This window comes from Manis javanica, chromosome 15 (assembly GCF_040802235.1).
Source record: "Manis javanica isolate MJ-LG chromosome 15, MJ_LKY, whole genome shotgun sequence".
NCBI lineage: Eukaryota > Metazoa > Chordata > Mammalia > Pholidota > Manidae > Manis > Manis javanica.
Window position 1 is genome coordinate 21,733,869 of NC_133170.1, and position 15,659 is coordinate 21,749,527.

General features: G+C 41.5%; 1 pseudogene; it reads left to right on the forward strand.

Moving 5' to 3' along the window:
• The first annotated feature begins 7,637 nt into the window (after positions 1-7,637).
• On the forward strand, positions 7,638-7,756 carry LOC118970609 (U6 spliceosomal RNA; annotated as a pseudogene).
• Positions 7,757-15,659: the final 7,903 nt, after the last annotated feature.

Sequence of the window (15,659 nt, forward strand, 5' to 3'; positions counted from 1 at the left end):
CTATACTGGACAGCTGACTTGTATTTTTTTGGTCTTTGCAGAATCTAGCTCCTCACTTCCTATTTTGGGGATCCACTCATTGTCCCCCAGTATGCATTTCCCTTCTTCCACAGTTTTAGAATTTTACTGGTCACATGGCCACAGAGAATCTTGACTCCATTTGTCAGCTTTTCTTGAAGCTGGATGTGCCTATTGTTACCAAATTCTGGAGAATAGCTTGTAAGTGGATGTGAGACATGCAACTTCCAGGTTACACTCTTGAAAGAAAGGAGCATGCCATCTTGTTATTTTTTTTCCATTTTTCTGCAGCTGGAATGGAAAAGTGATGGTGGGAGCTGGAGCAGCCATGTTGGACCACGAAGCAGAAACTGCAGGTGGAGGATTGCAGAGTGAAAATACAGCAGGAAATTGGGCCAGTGCAGCTTCATAAAGCAGGGCTGCCAAACCAACCCAGGCCTTTATATGAGGGGGAAATAAATGTCAGCCTTGTTAAGTCATCATTAATTTTGGTCCTTGTTACTACAGTCAACCAGACACATTAACTAATACTCAGTTTATGAAGTCACAGTGGCCAGTTATCCCTCTCAGCCACCCGGCAACCCTGGGCTTGGGCAGACGGCTGAGGGGGGGTGGGGGGACAGTCCTGGGCTCCCCTGGGCAGTGAAAGCTGATTCAGAACAGCAGCGGCACTGAGGTCCTGCTGCAGCAGAATCCTCTTGGACAAACCCTGCAACGCTGGGACAACCGCCGTGCCTCCTTCAAACCGCCTTTCTAAACCTGCTCTTCCAGCCTCTCGATAATTTGGTGTACTCCTGATAGCCTTTCAATAAATCGCCCTTTTTCTTTAAGTGAGCAGAATGGATTTATGTAACTTGCAACAAGAAAAATACCAAATTGTTGCCCTGAATTCGGTTCACATTCTCCCAAAGGAGCACTGCTGACTCCACCGTGCTGATGAACCAAGGTCCAATTCTGCTCTTCCCTTGCTTAACCCAACAGGGTCTCCTCAGTCACTGCCTAGTGTGGCCTGTGGAGCCTTCCAGGACCTGCCCAGCCTCCCCGCCCCAGCCTCCCCCGTGCCTGCCTCCACCCCTCAGCCCCCCACCTCGTGGTTCACGCTGTCACTTGGCAGGCACCATGTCTGCACCTCACCTCTCCCGCCTGGGGCTCCCGACCCCTCCTTCGCACCCCTGCTCGTCAGTGCTGATTCAAGAGGCACCCTGGCGTCCCTCGCCCCCCGTAGAGCTTTCCTGACCCCCTACTCTGGGCACCTACGGCGTCTCCAGGCCTGTTCTCTGGGCTTCACACCGCGCCTTTCGGAACCCCTCACCCGGAGCTCTTGCTCGTGGTCACCTATTTCCATGACTTCCTCCCCATCTCGTGTTATCTATTTTTCGATTTCTAGCGTCTCTTATGCGGTTGGTGCTTAATACACACGCTTCAAATGAAAGACGAGTAACTTTCCTAACATTTGAAAAGCTTAAAAACAAATCGTTAGGTGGCAGCCGAATCCTTCTGTTAAAACCGGCCATTGCCTGTCCTGATTTCTTGAAACCCACGTGTGGCAGCAGGTGGCGCTCTCTGACACAAAAAGCTCTTCTCACTCACCGGGTCCCTCCCAGCTTCCCCTCTCCCATCCTGGCTCCTTCTAGAAAACAGTGATGCACGGTTTGCCCTAACCTATGTGTGGACACATCCATATTAAAAACCGAAACCATAAACATTCACACAGTTTACTATCAGCAAGGCTACTATTCATTGTCTTCACCAACAAACAAGTCTTTGCTGTTCCCAGAATTGCTTGTCCAGGAAGCGAAGGGTTGCAAAATCAGCCTGTTAACTTTCCAGTCAGTGGCATCAAACAGCTGTTTGCTCCCCAAGAGTTTTCAAAACTCTTGCTGCCCACCAAGCTTCGATTACTATTATATCATAATCTTTACCAAATTCTAATCAAGTCCATATTGAATGACCCCCTTTAAATCAAACCCCGAAATGTCACAGATGTCTTGAGTTTGCCCTCTGGTTTTGAGATTCTACTAGGACTTACCTAGGCAATGATTTCCCTTTTGGAGGTGAGCAATCAGCTCAACTTTGCCTGATCAACACACTGCTTTAGTAGTAACTAGGGGGAGCCAGCATTTGACAATATGACATGTAAACCTGACCAGCCGGTGTATTTAAGGCTCTGCTACTCAAAATGTGGAGTCTGTTAAAAATGCAGAGGCTTAGGCCCCATGCCAACCCTATGGAGTCAGGATCTGCCTTTTAACCAGATGATCGCTGTGCGCCTTGAACTCCGAGGAGTGTTGTTCTTACAGTATTCCCCTGGCCTTGGCCTCTAAAGAATAAGTGCAGGCTGAAAATTTAAACTTTAAAGAACAATTGTTTTTTTCTTCTGTTTTTAGTTGAAGTTTATCTAGTTGACATTAAAACCAACAAAAAAGAAGACAGATTTGGAGTTAAGCCTCTGTCTAATTAGGAAGCTCTTGAATTTTGCTTTGGACAAACCTGTCTTAAGAGGATGGGTGGGTTCTTTGTGTTTGGGGAAACATGTATCTACTGAATTCATTTAAATGATTGAAAAAACCCTGCCAGTGTTTCCTGGGAGAGATGTCGAGGCCATGGGCTTGTAGTCCCTGGAGACAGTAGTAATTCACAGGCGGAGTTTGTGCTTGGTAACATTTAGGCAGCTGATTGATGAAATTCTTTCAGGATGTTTTTATCTGGATTTGTTATTTATAACATCCTGTCTTAACATCTTGTATTTGTGCCTTTTTTCAGGTGTGAGCCCCATTTGTCTTAGAGATATCTGTTGCTGTACCAAATAGATGTAATGGAAAGAATGTGGTACTTGAGGTTGGAAGACAGGAATAAAATCACAGTTCTGTCATTTTCTGGCTGAATAACTTGGGGCTATTCCCTTAACCTCTCTGAGCCTCATTTCCTCATCCTAAAATGAGGGAAGTCTTATCTATGTACAGGGGCTGATTTGGGGGTCAAGAGAGATACAGTTTATTATAAAAGTTCTACAAACCAGCCTTTGCACTTATGGTCATTTGTCTTAAACTCTCTGCCAAGAGGACCCACGTGTTACTGTGCATTGCAATAATGGATATTAATGACTTAAGTAATGCACCCCATCACTTTAAGGACAGAGGGGGAAGGCCAGAGTTTCTAGAGATAATGGCTTATCACTCAAACAACTTTTCCTAATGGTGTAAGTCTTGGCAACTTTGGAAGTATAGTAGGCATGTGGTTCTGGTCAGGGATAGCTCCTGTGACCCCTGAGGATCTGACTGGCTTTATTAAGCAACTCTCGGACCAGGCAGCATCCCATCTGGCATGTAGAGAGATGCTCCAAAGTATTGTACAAAAGCGAAGGATTTTATAAGGAGTGGGCAACAAAATTATTAGCAAAAGAAAAGATTATTTCAGGCAAGGTCTTCCTTTAGGGGGAAGAACAGGGCTTATGGGACAGATTACCTCCGTGTGCTGACCAGATAATTACCTATTGATGGCTAACTCGGCCATCAATTGGCTAACATTGGGCTAACATTAAGTCAGGTTTGGTGAACTGGCCCAACACAAATGACTCACTCTTCAGCCTGTGGCGCTTTTTTTTTAACACACACCCCGCATTGGCTGCCTACCAAATTCTGCATCAGACAGGCTGCATCTATTTTGTTTAAAATATTAAATCAGAAAGTGCACCTGTCCTCTATTGAATTCCCTTTCTTCAAGTAAGTCTCTAAAAAGCGCACAAAACACTTTCTTCTTTTCTTTTCTTTTTTCCTATTGCTATTTCATGAGCTGGTTCCCCCTCGTAATTGGTTCTGTGTTCCCACTCAGGCTTATCTACAAACTCCTGGGCCTCCTCTCACGTTGTGCAGAAAAGAACAAAGAGTCCTGATCTAGTTGCGGGGTTGGTAGAATTTCTAGGAGTAACTGCATTGAGTCTCTGGGCTTCAGACCTTGAGCTGCAGTGAGGCCATTGTGAGACCTCTGAGAATGTTAGGACATTACCAGGTGGCATTCAGGAGTGCTTTTGTAAACATCACTACAGATGAATTTGTGCATAATTCAGTCATGGAAAAACAATAGAAGCAGGAAACAGGGACTCTAAGGGTCAGTTCTGTCTTGCTTTTGTTGTGTGACTAACTTGGAACTGCTGAGTCCTGCGACAGGTTGTGAGTCTTGACTCAGCCAGTGATTAGTTGTTTGGCCTTGGATGGGTTACTTGACTGCTCTGGACCTCAATTCCTTCCTGCAAGACCTGGATTAAATGCTAGGATGATTTTCAGCAGAGTTCTTAGATTCTGTGGAACAGGCAGAGATAGGTGGCTGGAGCCTAGGGTTGTGTTAAGGATCTGTTGATTGCCCCAGGAAACGTGATTGCTCTGAGACCCATTAGGGTGGTGGTTCCAGAGCAGCTGTCTGCGGGGGGAAGTGACTAAGGAAAGCAGCAGGTGGTGCTGGGAAAGATCTGGGCCCACCAGGGGCATACTCAGCCCATATATAATACGTCCATTCCTCTCCACCTCTTGCCCCTGTGTTCCTCTGTGAATGTCCTCATATTAATATCTGGAGAGTCTTCCCTCCTTTTTCCAAAGAATCCTTTGCACTACTACAAAAATTATCTTTGGAAAATGCAAATAAGATCATATCACTCCTCTGTTTTAAGTTGTTGACAATTTATCGATAACAGTTGTGTTTGTCATGACACAATACACTCAGAATCTGGCCCCATGTCCATTTTATTAATTGCCCTTGTCTCTATCTCCAAACAAAACCTTCACACAGTCCACATGGCACTTGTATTTTCCCTGCTTTCCATGCACTTTCCTAGTGTCTTGGCTATTTTTACATGCTATTGATTGTATAGGAAACATACTTCTTGAACATCAGGTGAATTGCTCCTCGTATTTCAAGTTGTATCTCCAGGGTTATCCCTTTAATCCCTCTGCTTCCACTGCACTGATCACACTGTAGTACAACTACTGGTCTTTTTCACGCCTGGTTCCCCAACTAGCAGATGAGAGTCAGGGAGGGCAGGCACCTGGTTTCATTTATATTGATTTTCTTTCCTTATTTCTTTACTTTTATTTTCCTTTACTTTCTTTATTATTCCACTTTGCACACTTTGAATGTGGTAACGCTTCATCAATCTTGTTGAATAAATGCTCTCACAAAGCACAGCAGGAGGAAAGGTACCTTCATCTTCCCTTGACAGGTCTGCTAGGCTCTTCTTCTGTGAATTGTTTTTGAAGTTTTCCCTCAACTGTTCATGTTAAAGTATTTCATTAACAAATTAGGGTGAAACCAATAAGTTGGCAGACTTTCAGAATGGTTTTCTCAAGTTCAAGAGCTGGAAATGGAGGTGGGGGCAGAGGTGGTAGGCTGGGGGGTGGGGTAGGGGGTAGGTGGATGGAGTCAGGACCTCTTTATGTAAACGTCCTTCCGGAGGACTTCTTGATGTCATCTGAGACTTTTTGCATTACCCCTAAATGAGACTTGTGCACCACTGGGATGGAAAACGTTCATCCTAAGACTTCAAATTTCCATTCTATTCCTGAAAGATTACACTGCTTGTAATGTATTACAGATTATTTTTTAATTGTAATTATCTTGTAAATAGCAGCAGTAACGCTATACCAGTTGTGTGTTTTAGAATTTCTTAATTAAAAAAAAAATAGCATAGGAGCATCAAAAAATGGAAGTGATTAATGCCCCCTCTTGACCTGTGAGGTTCCTAGGGAAAGTGGGCTATGCAAAATACATTACTGTCACATACCCACCAGGTGAGTAAAACTTTATCACGGAGTTATAAAGAATATTGAGGATTAGAGGCAAACTCTCATATGCATGTGGTGAAAAATTTTAATTGGTATAATTTCTTTGGAAAATAAAATTCTAATTATTTAATACAACTGAATATACCCCAGCAATTCTATTCTAGGGTGTATCTCTTAGAGATACTCTAGCACATGTTCACCACAATAACCACATAAGAAGGTACTTCTTAAGACTTAAGACTGTAATAGTCCCAAACAAGAAATAATTCATATACCCATAATACTAGAATAGATAAATATCTTTTGGTAAAAATTATAGATTGAAATATCATATAACAATGAAATTGAATGGTCTGAAACTACATGAAATAATTTGGTTGTATCTCACACATGTAGTGTAAACTGGAAAGAAAGAAACTCAATGAATACATATAGAAAGTTGAAAAATACAATCTCCTGAACTTCAATGTTCAAAACAATTTGAAGTTGGGTCTTAAAGAGACATTTGCACACCTGTGTTCACTGCAGCATTATTCACAATAGCCCAAGAGTTGGAAGCAATCCAAACATCCAGTGACAGATAAATAAAGAATATGTGGTATGTATGTTCAATGGAATATTATGCAACCTTAAAAAGGAAGGAGATTCTGTCACATGCTATGAAGGAAATGAAACTTGATCATATTATGCTAAGTGAAATAAGCCAGTCATAAGAGGACAAATGCTCTTGTGTGATTGTGCTCTTGTATGATTCCCCTCAAATGAAATATCTAGAGCACTCAAAATATAGAAACAGGGCTGGGGGAGCAGACAGATAATGTTTAGTCACTTTCAGTGTTGCAGGGTGAAAGTGTTCTAGAGATCTACAGCACAACAGTGTGAATATACTTAACATTACTGAGCTGTACACTTAAAAATGATTAAGATGGCTTTATTGTCCCTTCGGCTTTGATTCTGTGCTAGAGCACTGTCTTCTTTTCCCCTAAATTGAAAGAACCATTTATCCTTTTACATGCATGGAGAAAGCAGCACATTCGATTAACTGTATTAAAGGGCATGAATGATCCAGGCTACCTCCTCAAAGATTACCTTTACTTCATCAGGAACTATTGTTGCATCTAACTGAAGAATTCTGGTGCTGGGGTGGCTTTGTAATTGTGTGTTTATTATTAGCATCTTTATCCCAGAATAATAACAGAAGGATTTGAAGCTTCAAAGGAAAAGGCACTACAGTTTTTGGAATAAGTTGAAGTAAGCAAAGAGAAGGACAGGAAAACACTTGAGATGTGGCCAGAACATTCCTAAATACTGAGGCTCATGTTGAACATGCTGATGTCTGAGCAGAGGCTATCATGGACTCCGTTTGGACCAGTAAAAAAATAAGATGAACTTATTGACCTCTCATGGTTGAAATCCAAATCTGAGACTGATACCAGAGGTCTTGTTTTGGACCACAGGGCATGGCATCCTAATGTGAAAAAAAGAGTAGAAGATGCATACATCCTCAAAGGTGTTGTGTCATTAGAATATGAAAAAACAGAAGTGAATTCTGGCTTTTTTTAACCAACTGCACTGAACTATGCATGAAGCAGACACAGAAAGCAGGCATTTTTACCCAATGAATAAGATATTTTGTTTTAACTTCAGTGATACCAAAATACATGTTAGATAAGCATATGTAATCTATTTAGTTATTAGGTACTCCTTGAAAAACAACAAAAAATGTTTAAGATGGTAAAATTCATGTTATATTCTTTTTAACCATATATTTTTTTAAATCACATGTGAAAAAAATCACTGATATCTTAAAATGTTGCTTAAATATTTTAAAAGAACACTTAAAATGTGCTCGCTTCTGCAGCACATATACTAAAATTGGAATGGTATAGAGAAGATTAGCATGGCCCCTGCACAAGGATGACATGCAAATGCGCAAGTTCGTAAAGCACAAATTACATTTTTTTGTGATTCTTTAAATAACTAAATAGGAAACAGACAAACTTGGGCCTGGGGTTAGGAGAGTTTGCTCTATTGGATAGAGACAATGAAGGCAATTGGCTTGAGTACTGATTGTAAGATCTGTGTGGGATGGAAAAAGCAAACCTAAATAAATATAATATGAGAGAAATGAGGTAAATGAAAAGATCAAAACTATAAGAAAATAGTAATTTATCCTCCATTTTCCCATGATCCCAAGCACATAAGCGGTGAGAATTATGTCTGGACTTGCCTGGGGCCTGCCCGGGCTTACCCCACCTTATTTCTAAACATCCCAACCCTCCCCCAAGGCAACAGGCCAAGCGGATGTGCCACAATAAAAGGCACCACTCTCTGCACCATGCTGCTGCTCCCTCCCTCTCTTTCCCCCCACCCCCCTCTGGGGGCAGCCACTCTCTCTTTCAGATAATAAAATCTCTTGCGTGGGCCCATGTCTCCTGAGTCGTTCTGGGTAAGGAGGGTCACGGCGAGATACCCTTTCAAAAACAACTGAAATCTTATTTTCCTTGGCCAGGTATTTCAATTATTCAACAAATGCTATTATGTAAACAACATATTCTGGATGAGGAGCTGGGAATGAAATTGTGAAGCAAGGATCTTACTTGTGAATGGAAGGGAATGTGGAATGAAGCACATCAGGAGGACATGTGATCCTCCCTTGGCCGACCGAGGAGTGACGTCTAATCTGAAGCTGATGGCACAGGCTGCAAGCTGGAAGGAATTGGGATGAAGAGGAGCAGAAGAGGACAGAGCATGGTGTTTTGGAGAGATGAAAGTGCTCGGGGTGACTGCGGTGAGACTGTTTGTGGGGGTGGGCACAATGACCACGGTGCTAGAGGGCTGCAGAGGTTTAGTGCCAAGACGTGAGCTTGGTGAAGTAACCAAGGCCTTTCTTTGTATTACAAGTGTGGACTTGATCCAGAGGGCAGTGCGGGAACCAAGAGGCACAAAGATTTGCTCTTTAGAGAAAGAAAATCGCTCCCTCTGTACTGAGTTCACTGAATTGGAAGGACAAGGTGACCATCAAGGGGGAGGTTGCAGTGAACCGTGATGGGATTCCTTCGGGAACAGAAAGAAGGCGCAGATTTAAAAGCTACTTAAGGAATAGAATGGACAGGATCCAGTTGATTAGATCTGTGGCATAAGGGAGGAAAAGGAGAGGGGTAAATGCTTGAGGAGTTTAGGGCCTGGGCAGAGATTAGCAACAGGGAGTAGATATTAGTAGGTTCACTGAGATAGGTGTCCCAGGAGGGCGACCAGGTTCTGGGGAGAGGAGATGAGCCTTGATTTGAATTTGGTTGGAGGCCCTTGTGGAAAATTCATTAGATAGCTGGATATGTTAATCTGGGGTTTGAAGACTGATTTGGTCTAAAAATATAAAAGCTCTATTACAGTGTGACCTTGTTACTGAACTGAACTAGGATTGTTTGCCTTATCCAAAGGGGCACTTTTATTATCAATGTTCTAGTTACTACTGTTTTGGGTGGAAGAGATATATATGAAAGCTCACTGTACCCAGGAATGGGTGATCAGAGAAAGCTGGTGGTGGGGAAGCCTCCACTCAATAATGCTGCATGTAGAGAAGCCCCTCCACCAAGGGAGTGGGTCGGGAGAGCTTTTTGGAAATGTAACCACCTCTCCCCTTTTCTCCTCTTTCTTCAGGTATCCCTTAAATTTAAAAACAAGAAGGTTCCACAAACAGTTTCTTTACATCTTTATAATAGGAGCCTACTGAATCAAAGTTATGTTGAAATATACAAAAACAAAACATAGCAAGACAATGCAGAAAAAGCCTCCATAGGTCTATTAGGAAAGAAAAATTAACTTTCTTGTGCACCTGCTATGTGCTTAGCATTCTGATATGTATTATATTTTGTTATTTGATCTCACAGTGGTTCTAAGCAGTATTATCATTTCCATTTTTAAATACAAGGAAATATATTCAGAAAGAATAAGTAACAAGTTTGAAACATAATTGATTTCTATTTAAGCTTCTCATAAAAGTTATTGCATGTTTTTATGAGCAAATCTGTAATATCACAACTATCATGATCACTTCTCCTTCTACACAAAACAACAGAATTTTTTTCTTTTTAATTTTTAAAATAGGGGATTTTCCATTTCAACTAGTGGTTCTCAGTCAGAGGCAATTTTGTCTCACAGGGATATTTGCCCATTTTTGGCAACGTTTTAGACTGTTATAACCTGGGGAGGTGCTACTGGTATCTAGTCGGTAGAGTCCTGGAGTTCTGTGTCCTATAAACATGGGAGCCCCCACACAGAGACTTATCTAGTCCCGAAGGCCCAAAATACCAAGGTTGAGAAATCTTGATTTAAACTGAAAACAAAGTTACTAAATGTTATACTTCTCAATATATGTGCTCTCATGTGATTTTATTTAGAGACAAAAATAATGCTACAAGTAGTAACATTTCTTTGTTCTCTGCTTTGGTAATTAAAACATGGAAACTTTTCAGTTTAATTCTAGGAGAGCCAGATTCCCAACTATTGAACTGTTCAAATTCACTGAAGAGGACAAGATAATCTATCAAGGCAAGGAGTCAAGCTGGTTGCAACCAATTATTTTTAGAGGCAATTGAAGAATCAACCAGTCTTTTAACAGTTTCCTTATGTTAAGAGTTTAAGTTCATGTAAACATCCAAGGCAAATATGAATGAATGATCAATTATCCAGTTTTCCTGCTAAGTCATCTTACTGTCCTCTGTAAAAATAACATTTTTATATGAGATATGTTGTGGGCACTTCCAGTTAAATTACTCCAAAATGTCAAAAACATTTTATTAGAGTTTGTGGCATAATGAAGATACTAACTGACATAGTTTATTTCCAGGATCCTTGTAGTGGGCAAAATGGTGTCCCCCAGAAAGAGAGGCTCATGTCATAATCTCTAGAATCTGTGAATGTGACTTATTTTATAAAACATCTTTGTAGATATAATTAAAATTAAGTATCTTGAAACGGGATCATCCTAGGTTATTCGGATGGGCCCTAAACCCAATGACAAGTGTCCTTATAAGAGACACACAGAGGGAAGGCCACAGGAAGATGAGGCAAAGCTTGGAGTTGTGCTTCCAAAAGCCAAAGAACTTCTGGAGCCACCAAAGAAGGAAGAGACAAGGAAAGATTCTCCCTCTAAGACCATCAGGGAGAGCGCAACCCGACCAACACTTTAATCTTAGACTTTCAGGCCTCCGGAACTGGGAAAGAATAAATTTCTGCTATTGTTCTAAGTCACCAGTTCGTGGTACTTTATTACAGTGTCCTTTGGAAACAAATATAATCCTTTTTCTGCAGAGTTCAAAAGCATGAACGTTAGAAAAGAAAAAGAACAGAAAAGATAAAGTTTAAAACTTGCTAAGAAGAGCTTGTATTCTCCAAACATAAAACAAAAAGCAAACAAGAACACTACATCCACTGCAAATTGCTCAATCAGAAATGATCACTCATTTATGTGGTTGCTTTCTTTGCATTTTAGGATTAAGGAAGGATGTTAAATATATAAAGTGCTGCAAAAGACAGGATAGGTGGTAGAGAAAGGAGCTGTTTCACTGTTACTACTCTTCTCTGCCGGAATTAAAATAATAGCCAGACAATAATTGAGTAATGTGGCATAATTGAAGTATTTCTCTCAGAGGGAATCAAGGAAGACTTCACAGAGGAGGAGACATTTTAGCTGGATCTTGAAGCATGGTTAGAAGTTTACCAGGCAGAGAATGAAGTCAGGGCAGTGAACTATTTCACAGAAAACACAGCATGCGCAAAGGCACAGAGATGGAAATGGATGTCATATACTTGGGAATAATAAGTGGTTTCTTGTGGCTGGTCCCTCAGGTGCACAGGTGGTACTGAAAGAGATAAATGAAGACAGGCAGGTAGGGGACTGGATTGAGATGGGATTTTAGACTCCACCTGGGCATTTGGCCTTATTCCTGCAGACCGTGGAAAGCCCTTGGAGGGGGGAGCATCATGATTAGACTGGTGAGCTATATGGTAGATGAAGTGGCAGCCCCTCAACACTGGAACATTTGCAGTGAGGATGGGGAGGCCGGTGCGGATCTCAGAATGAGCCTAGGTCTTAGGAAGGGCCGTTTCCTTCCTTGGGAACGCCTGACACTTGGGCTTGAAGACACAGAATCGCTACTGGCTGCGGCAGGAGGATTACTTAGTCGCTGATGCATGTTGGATAAACGTGATCTATCTCTCTTAACGGGGAAAATGAGATGCCCATCTATGGGATAAATTGCAGAATTTCCAGAATCTCTGGCCTGGCCATGGTTCATTTACCTATCGATAGGTGTTTACCACTGCAGAGCCTCCCCTTGATCTGGGGCAAGGGGTGGAGAGAAAACAGCCATTCTCTCCTCCCCTCTGTTCCTGGTATGTAATTGGTCCAGCATCTGCCAGTCACCAAGGACCCTCCAATGGAGTTTCTCCTGGAAAGGGCTGGCGGGAAGAGAACACGTGGGGGCTCTGAGTGTGAGTGGCGGCCGGAGGAGACAGACGGTGCCAGGAGTGCCAGTGAGTTTGAGCAAGCTGTGAGCAATGAAAATGGTTTCTCCCAACCTACCCTCACCTCGACTTATTTCAGTTTCATCAGTTTCTCAGGGGATTTGTCCCAGGCTGGGAACATCCTTTGCCCCAGAGCAACACCACGTGGAAAATGTTTTGAACTAGTATAAATGTTAGATATGACACACACACATGCCCATGAGCATGTGCGCACACCCACACATACGTATAGTATGTACATATATATTTATCTTTTAAATGTTAGTTTGTTTATTTTTCTCCCATGCTTGAGAATTTTCAAAGATCCCCTCAGTTACGAAACTTTATTTCGGAATCACCAGAAAGGCTGTTAAAAATGTGGATTCCCAGGTCCTACTCTCTGGAGTAGGGCCCAGAAATTCCAATTTACAGCAAGTGACCCTGAAGAGGTGAAGGAAGGGTTCTTTGCCCACTGAGTTACATGATGTAACCTGATGCTCAAGGTCCTCTCTCCCTAGAGTTTCCCCAGAAACCTCCCGTCCCGAAATGCATGTTTTTGTTTCACTAAACTCACTACTTTGTTTTAAACCCACTTGACTTCGTGGTGCTTCAGATGCCTCCGTTCCCATCACCCTTCTGAATTCACGCCATCCCTACTGGCAAATCCCCTCTCCATGAAATGTCTCAGGCCAGGCTCTCCTTGAGATCTGCCTTCTCCCAGCCTTGTAGTTACTTAATTTATACACTATGTCTCCATGGATTTTACTCAGATATGCATTGTTGCTTAGGTTATAGTCGGTGCCATTGTTTCTTTGTATGTCTCTGCCATGAATCTGTGAAATCTTGAAAGGCAGACCTCACATGATTTTGATCTCTTTCTGATCGCTGCTCTTTACCCTGCATGGCATCTGGTGTGTGCTCAGGAGTCAGCCATCCACGCGTTAGGACTGACGGGGCAGGCTCGGAGTCAGAGGTGATTAAACGCAAACCATCTCACTTCAGTATCATAGACTGCAAAACCAGAGCAGAATTTCTTTTCTCTATAGATGGGGAAATTATACAAAGAATTTCTGTTTTATGGCCTCAAGGAAGAAAAGGGATTCCTTATCCTTCTGTAGAATCTCTGCCTAGAAATTAGCAAAGGGATAAAACCACAGACCCTGGCCCACCCAAAGGCCAGTCACTTATCTTTTCTTAGTGGTTGACATGAAGGGCCTGGTGAGACTGGGCTTGAGGCTTAGAACATCCTTTCTTATTTCTAATTCCCCAATCTTCAAAGTTCAAACTGAATGCTACCTTCTTTAGTACAAATTTTTCAGTTCCCAATCTCAGTCTCATGTCCTCCTGAATTCACAGCATTGTTCGTTTGTTGTGTTTGTACCATTACATGCCTGCTTCCTAAACTAGACTGAAAATCAAGGCCTGGGACCTATGTCCTTCCCTTCTCCCCATTTTACCTCTCCAATGAGGATGAGAGGGTGGGAGGAGAGACTACTCTGTCCTTTTAATTTTGCACATTATATACACCCAGTTAACATTTGTTGGGGGAGAAAATTATGAGCAGTATTTTGTGTTCCATTTGCCTGGTTCCAGCCTTAGGAATGACCGTTACTATGTGAAACTGGACTTGATTTGGAGTCAGACTATAGGGATTATTAATCTTAATAGTTTAGTTACTAGTATTTTGACTAGGAGTAGTGTGAAGACTTCATAAGCCAAGGAATGTGTTACCAGGGAAAGTCAGGAAGCCAGTGGAAATCTGTACGTGAAATGTTGTCAAATGAGATGATTCTTGTTGCAAGAGAGCAGATTATAAGATCTTTTTGAATGATGAAATCCATGGAGGAAGTTCAGCATTGTTACTTATGCCCTGAGTATTTCCAGTCTTTCTGGACTGTGGGTTCTTCAGATTCTTTATTTCCTCTTACCCTTGTTTTTGCTTTTTATTGCTTCCCTGATACAGTTCCTTTGCAAACTCCTCTGACTATTCACTTCTTCCCACCCCTCACGAGCCCACTTGGCTTTCTCCACCAGCTTCCCTTAGCCTTCTCCTTTAGCGCACTTCAAATATACTTACTGACAAATGCTGAACACGTTAACCAGTAACTGCATTAATACTTGCTCCGTTTTCTAGTATCTTGGATCTTAGTTCTTTGTGTTAACATTTAACTGCTTCCTTTATCCACAAGGGTTTTGTCTCACCCCTCTTCTCAGTCTCCCTGTACCTAGCTCTGTGTTACACGAAGTAATTACAACAAATACCTGTCCTGAGAATGAAAGGCCAGAACTCACCTAGGAAGGTGGTTCTTGGTGTGTATGAACAGACAGCCTTGGCACTTGGCATGTCAGGCTGATGCCCTTGGAGACCTGGTTGCCTTGATTCTGCTCATGAGTAAATGCATTTAATTGAGGCACCTGTCTGGCAGAAGGTAAATATATATACCAGAATTAAATCTGGTATATACATTTATCTTTTTATATTTAAAGTAACTACGAGAATTGAGGACCTATCCTCCAGATTAGAACAGGAATATCTATGGATCTTTATAAAGCACACTTTCTATAAAAATCTAACTTCCCAAGTACTAAAAGCCAGACACATCATGCTAGGAATTTTGTTTAACTGTGTACTTTAGCAAAGATGAGACTTCTAGATCTAGATATATGGCCATGAACCACAGCTAACACAAACATATTGTTCTGAAAGAAGGCCACCTTGTCTATTAGAACAAGCCTGACACCTGGCTTTGGGCCATTCACTCTGGGTCTCTAAGATCAAGGTGACAAGATTTCAGAAGTCATTTCAAGTTCTAACATTGCGTGATTCTAAGACATCCTTTTTTACTATGAGATTTGTTACATGTAGGTTTCCTTGGTTCCGGCAGTAGAAGCTGTACAGTACGTTACAGGTTCAAAGCTTGCCTCTATGGATACCTTGGGTTTGTGTCCAGGCTCAGCCCCTCACGGATTGTGTGACCTCAAACAAGTAGCTTAACTTTTCGTTTTGTTCATTTGCTGTTTGCATAAGTTGGGAATAGTAGTATCTACTTCATAGAGTTGCTGTGTTGATAAAAAATGTTTTATTTATATAAATGAAAGAAATAAATAAATTCATATATGAATACATACACATATATATATACAGTCCTTGGAGAGTAATTGGCACACAGTGGGTGTTCAGTAGATGTTAGCTGTTATTCTAGCAGATTTCAGTTCTTAATTACACCTTTATATTTTATATATTATATGTAATATATAATAATTATAACTTAAGCTAAACTTAAGCTTAAGCTAAGCCTAATTATTATATATATTAATTATAAGATATTATAATATGTGTTTATGTATCTGTAATTACAT